We start from the raw sequence: 6,084 nt of genomic DNA on the forward strand, positions 1-6,084 counted from the left end.
AGACACATATATGTATACATGCATATATGTACTTATTTCCATTGTACATACTTTCACTTATATTAGGGATACAAATATGCTTCTTATATGATGCCACCATGTACTTTCACTTATATTAGGGATACAAATATGCTTCTTATATGATGCCACCATGTACTTTCACTTATATTAGGGATACAAATATGCTTCTAATATGATGACACCATGTACTTTCACTTATATTAGTGGCACAACTATGTTTTTTTATACAGCCTGCACATATATTTGTACTCATTCTACAGAACACACAATTCCAAGTCTTTTCAAATACAACCTTTACTGCATTTTTTTCAGCACAGACTTGACAAGTACAAACAAGTACAGTACAAACTTTTCAAGTAAAAACTTTAACTTCATTTCACATCAACTTCAGACTTTTTTTTCTTTTTAAAGCCTTTTCAAAGCGCTCACTTTTTTCCCTCAGTATTACATTTTCAAACTTCTAGACACATTTAAAACATTCCCAAACTCTCTCGCTGGGGAAAAACACACTCATTTTTAGTAAACATTTTTCCTGGAAATTGCCAGTCTTAGCTCTGCCATCTTCCCATTCAGGTTCTGTTCCAATCTTGCCAGCCGAAACAAGTGCTTTGACATAACTGCATCTGAGAAGGTACATTTTAAAGAAAAAGTTTTAGGTATAAAGCAGACAAAACACTGGTGGGTAAACTTATCACAAAGATAAAAAAAAACTTTATTGCAGTTTCTTCTAGTGCAAGTCCGTAAAATTAAGTGACAAAGTACGTGAATAGGCAAGTAAGGCCACACTTAGTGCAAGCATGGCGGCCAGTTTTGCACCTATTTAATTTGCAGGCGAGATAGGGTCATAGTGCCAAACACCACCCTCCACCACCTCTCATCGAAACTATATTTTTTTACGCAGATTGTGAATTTGAAAACATACATTGAAAATTCTGTAGCCCCATGAATGATTGTCCATTTGTTGGCAGATATCTCCACGGGTGTGGTTCGAAAGCAGGGACTAAGCCGAAAGGGGTGGTGGTAGCACAGCAGTTAAGGAACCTGGGTAATTTTTTGGATAGTTCTGCGGAATGATTTAAAATTTTTTAAAAAATATATAAGAGAATTTAAGCCGTAAATATTACAAAATTGCATCTAAAATAGTTACTTTTTAAAGGCTTACAATGAAAATGAAAACACCAAATCAATCAAGTGCTCTGAATTAAATTGGACCAACACGAACCAGATAGATAGAATTATAGTTTGTATATAAAATTACATATATTATTGTTTATAGTGTTATAGCAGAATAAAAAGCTTGTGTTAAAGGGACATTCCACTTTTTTTGAAAATATGCTAATTTTTCAGCTCCCCTGAGTTAAACATTTGATTCTTACCGAGAAAATATACTCTCAAACAGGCATAATAATCAGTGACTTTGCTGATGTAACATGGCTGCAGCAGGCGTAGTGATATTACACACTGCCCGAAAATAGTCCCCTTGGTTACTTTCAATGGCAGGGGACTATTTTCGGGCAGTGCGTAATATCACTGATTATTACGCCAGAATGAGAGTATAGGTCTAACCATATCTGCCTAGAAAATAGCATCTTTTAATTTCCGTCGGTCTTAGTACACAATGTAATTACAGAAGAGTCTTAAGTTTTAAATAGGAAAAATATTGAAACTGGAATGGAATGGACTGCATTTATATAGCGCTTTTAACAGACCTATGGCCATCCAAAGCGCTGTACATGTTGCCGCACATTCACCCATTCACTCACACATTCATACACCGACGGCGGTGTCAGCCATGCAAGGCGCCATCCAGCTCGTCGGGAGCAGCTGGGGTTAGGTGTCTTGCTCAAGGACACCTCGACACTTTGTCCAGTGGAGCCGGGGATCGAACCACCAACCTTCCGGTTTGTAGACAACCTACATGAACCACTGAGCCACTGCCGCCGAAACTCTTTGGTTATTTTTAAGCACGATGATAATGGTCTGATCAGATTCAATGGATTGCATTGAATCAAATATTTAACTCTAGGGGAGCTGGAAAATGAGCATATTTTCGTAAAAAGTGGAATGTCCCTTTAATACATTTTCTTTATGAAATTAGCATGTATGATAAATTTCATAATCTTTTTTACAACGCAATGTAAACAAAGGCTTTGAACAGGTTCAAGGAAAGAAAACCAGAAACTTTTGATGTTTTGCAAAGAACAGAAACAAAACCAGAAACTTTCCAAAAATATATGTTCTGGAACAAAACCATTAATTGAAAATAATGGTAACCGGTCAATAACGTTATTTTTTTCAGTTCTTTGACAAGATTTCTGTGCAATTTGACTCTGTGAAGTTCACTTCCGGTCGTCGTTGACTCAGAGAAATGAGAAGCTTGCCACCAGCAGGTAGCCTACTCAAGCCCAAGTCTCTAATGCTCAATCATAAGAGGTTAATATTGTAGGCTACCAAGTATCTCAAGATGTTTGTTTTTTTTTTTTTAATACTAATTAGTGGTGTAACGGATCGCAGTTGGTCAGTGATCTGTACAGATCACGACCCACAGTTCGGCTCGCATGCGATTTGCGGATTAATATGCAAATTTAAATAGGGTGAAAGTTAATCATTTGCACGTGTTTCAAAGGCTTGCAAATGTTAACACTTAAGTGATTTTAAACAATTTAACCACAAAAAGGCGCTAAAATAAACAATTTTCTGTACACACAGACGCACATGGATTTGAATGTGTCCAGCCCAACTCCAATTAGGGCTGTCACTTTTTATTCGATATTCGAATATGCATTCGAACAAGATGTGAAATATCCGTATTCGAACTATAAATAAACCATCCGGTTTTTAAAATACCATGTGTAGCGCATTTTTTTACGTAACACCTCGTAATAGGAAGGAGGCTGAGAGTGAGACCAACGACGGCAACTGTGCGCAAGAAAGGGAATCAAATTGGACCAACATGAACCTAATGTGCATGTTAAGATAGAATTATAGTTTGTATATAAAATGACATATTATTGTTTATATTAAATATTATAGCAGAATAAAAAGCTTGTGCTAATACGTTCACATTATGAAATTAGCATGTATGAAGATACTTTCATCATTTTTACAACGCAATGTAAACTTTATATTAAACAACAACAGCATTTGTCTTGTAAACGGATTTGAAATGATCATGTGCTGACTGTCACGCGTCACATAGACAACAGAGTCAAGTGAGATCTGCTTAACTTAGCGGTAAGTTTAATTTTTTCTCAAATATCAAAGGGTTTGTGCACTCTATCATTAAAACCGGTCAAGCAAACAGCACGCGCAGGGTTAATGTACTTGTCAATGACGGCTCACAAACGCGTGGGATAGGCTATGTGTGTGTGCTTGTTGTCAAAGATATTACTTCTCACAAACACGCTCAAGCGCGGGATATGTTTGCTTGTCAATGACGCGCATTAAATCCGCTGAGTTTTCCGCCGAAATCTGCGGGCGCGAATTCCGTTTGGGCTTCCTGCTGCTGTTTAAGTTATTGTCTGTACCTGTTCTGAATAGTTTTTTCATATAAGTTGTTATTTATAAGTTGATTACCTGCCGTTTCAAAAGTAAAAAAAGTAATTCAGACAGTCCTGTTTATGACTTTCACTGTTAATAAAATTGTGATTGAATCTCCATTATGGTGTTTTTTTTTTTTTGATGAGCGCGGGGGGCACCTAGATATTCGCATATATTCGGATCCATTGCATGACATTCGATATCCGTTCGAATTTGATTTTACTCAAAAGTTACAGCCCTAACTCCAATCAAACATGATTATCCCTATGCCCTTCAAAGATCAGAACTCTTGATGTATAAAATACATTTGGCGAATAAAGCACGGAAAAACATCGTAATTTTCACTTTATGTGGAGTGACTGTTTATGCAGCATCTTCTTCCTGAAGCGCCGTTTGGAATTCGTCCTCCGTCTGTGTGTGTGTGCGTGTGTTTAAGTGCACTCATTTAACAAATGTAGGCATGTCAGTTATGCCGCTTACATAATTTAGCCTTTTTAATGTTCGATGACACGATAGAGCCTTAACTTATTAGTCTACATCATTTTTCTTAAGTTTAATGTCCTAATGATCAGCCTACTTATTTTTATGTCCCACAGTTGACATGGAACGTTATTAACCGGTTCGGGAACTTTATTTTTTGTTCTAACCGGTTCAGGAACGTCAACTTTAGGGTTGAACCAAAAACCGGAAACGTTAAAATACTGTTTCTGTTTGAAACGAACCAATTGGGGAAAAAAAATCAGGTTCAAAGCCCTGATGTAAACTTTTTGTATTAAACAACAACAGCATTTGTCTTGTAAACTGATTTAAAATGATCACGTGCTTACTGTCGCATGTCACATAGACGACAGAGTGAAGTAAGATCTGCTTAACTCAGCGGTAAGTTTTATTTCTCAAATATCAATGGTTTGTGCTCTCTATCATTTAAAACAGTCAAGCAAACAGCACGAGCAGGGTTAATGTATATGCACACGCGCATACATAGGCTATGTATGTGTGCTTGTTGTCAGTGACGATTACTTTTCAGAAACACGCTCAAGCGCGGGATATGTGTGCTTGATTTTTCTCAAAAGTGACAGCCCTAATAAGATCCTTTATAAAGATAATACATTACTCGTATACAGACAGGAGCCATCTTAGAAAACAGTCTCGATTAGTCGAGCAACGAATGTCGTGCTATATACATTTGACACCCCTTTAATCCCTCCCTCAATGGAAAAGCTAACCAAGCCAAAGTAAAGTGAGCTGACTCGACCTTACCTGTTGGGAGTACTATGCAATGGAAAAGCGCCATTAGGGTGCAAAACCCCTTTAACCATAAAACAGGGTTAAAATGACGTGCTGTCTCTGATATATTATATATAACTACAATATAAAAACGTAAGATTTACATTACCATAACATCTTCACTCTGAAGAGTCGCTCAGCTTCTTCTAACTCAGTCAAGTCTTTTAGAGAGTGATAGAGGTAATGTGAGATTAGTAGCTACTGAATACACTACAGTTTATACATTTAGTACATTACTTAATTACTTGCCATTTACCTTTTATTATGTACCGTGACTGGATAATCCATCCATTCGCTGACCTTTAATAAAAAAATACAAAGATAAACTTAATAATTTACACCTGTCACCGGTATCAACTGGCAGAAATTCACTCTTACCATACAGCATATGTGAAAGAACTCAGAAAATCACTCTGATGGGCCTACAAAAAGAGAAATAATAAAAGGGAAAAACACTGCGATTAGGCAAGGTTTAAGCCAAACATTAGTTGTAATTTTGGTGAGGTAGTATTGACTTCAGCCATGTCAAGCTATAAGTGCTTGCCTGCTTGCAATGTCTGCTTAAACACAAACATAACCCTCTCACTAAAATAAAAGTATAACTCTTACATAAAAATAAATATAAGGAATGTCAAAATGCATTAGATATGAACCTTTTAAATATATTATCTAAAACACACCACCTGTTGCCAGAAAGCTGTATTTATGTAACAGTTACATTAAAGGTAGGGTAACAGATTTGATCCTGAAACATTTTTAGTTATGCTGGTTAAAAGTCTCCTCACATTCTGATAGCAATCACTGTGTTATGTTGTTTAAATGTATTTGTAAAAATTTATGTTATCTGTGAAAGGCGTAGGACCAAAAAATGTTCAACAAATCATAGATTTCGGTCCGAACGGACGTTTCCTTTTATGTCCCTCATACGTAAGCGTAATTTGAATTCCCACCGCGCAGCGAGTCCACGCAGATACCATACGTCATTGGCGCGTTCACGTGCGCTCTGTCTGTAAACAGCGAGAACAGCAAACTTTTCTGCTGAATTGACAACCTACACAGGAGCAACAAAACTAAATGCATCTTTTATAACAACAACAGCAAAAACTGCCTGGATCAGCAAGAGCAAAAACCCAAATTAACATCGGTAACTTTACTGCTTTACCACGAGATGAAACAGCTACAGGAGGCAAAGGGTCTGAAAGGGTCGTTGCACTGTTTATTTTGGTAAGGTAGGTA

General features: G+C 36.9%; 1 long non-coding RNA gene across 1 annotated transcript; it reads right to left on the bottom strand.

Annotated features, from left to right (window-relative positions):
* Positions 1-297: 297 nt before the first annotated feature.
* Positions 298-5,545, bottom strand: LOC135783650 (uncharacterized). Its single transcript, XR_010545727.1, has 4 exons — positions 5,227-5,545; positions 5,105-5,148; positions 4,958-5,009; positions 298-644 (listed from the first exon to the last, which is right to left on the bottom strand). It is a non-coding gene; the product is annotated as an uncharacterized lncRNA (long non-coding RNA).
* Positions 5,546-6,084: the final 539 nt, after the last annotated feature.

This window comes from Paramisgurnus dabryanus, chromosome 2, assembly GCF_030506205.2.
Source record: "Paramisgurnus dabryanus chromosome 2, PD_genome_1.1, whole genome shotgun sequence".
Lineage (NCBI taxonomy): Eukaryota > Metazoa > Chordata > Actinopteri > Cypriniformes > Cobitidae > Paramisgurnus > Paramisgurnus dabryanus.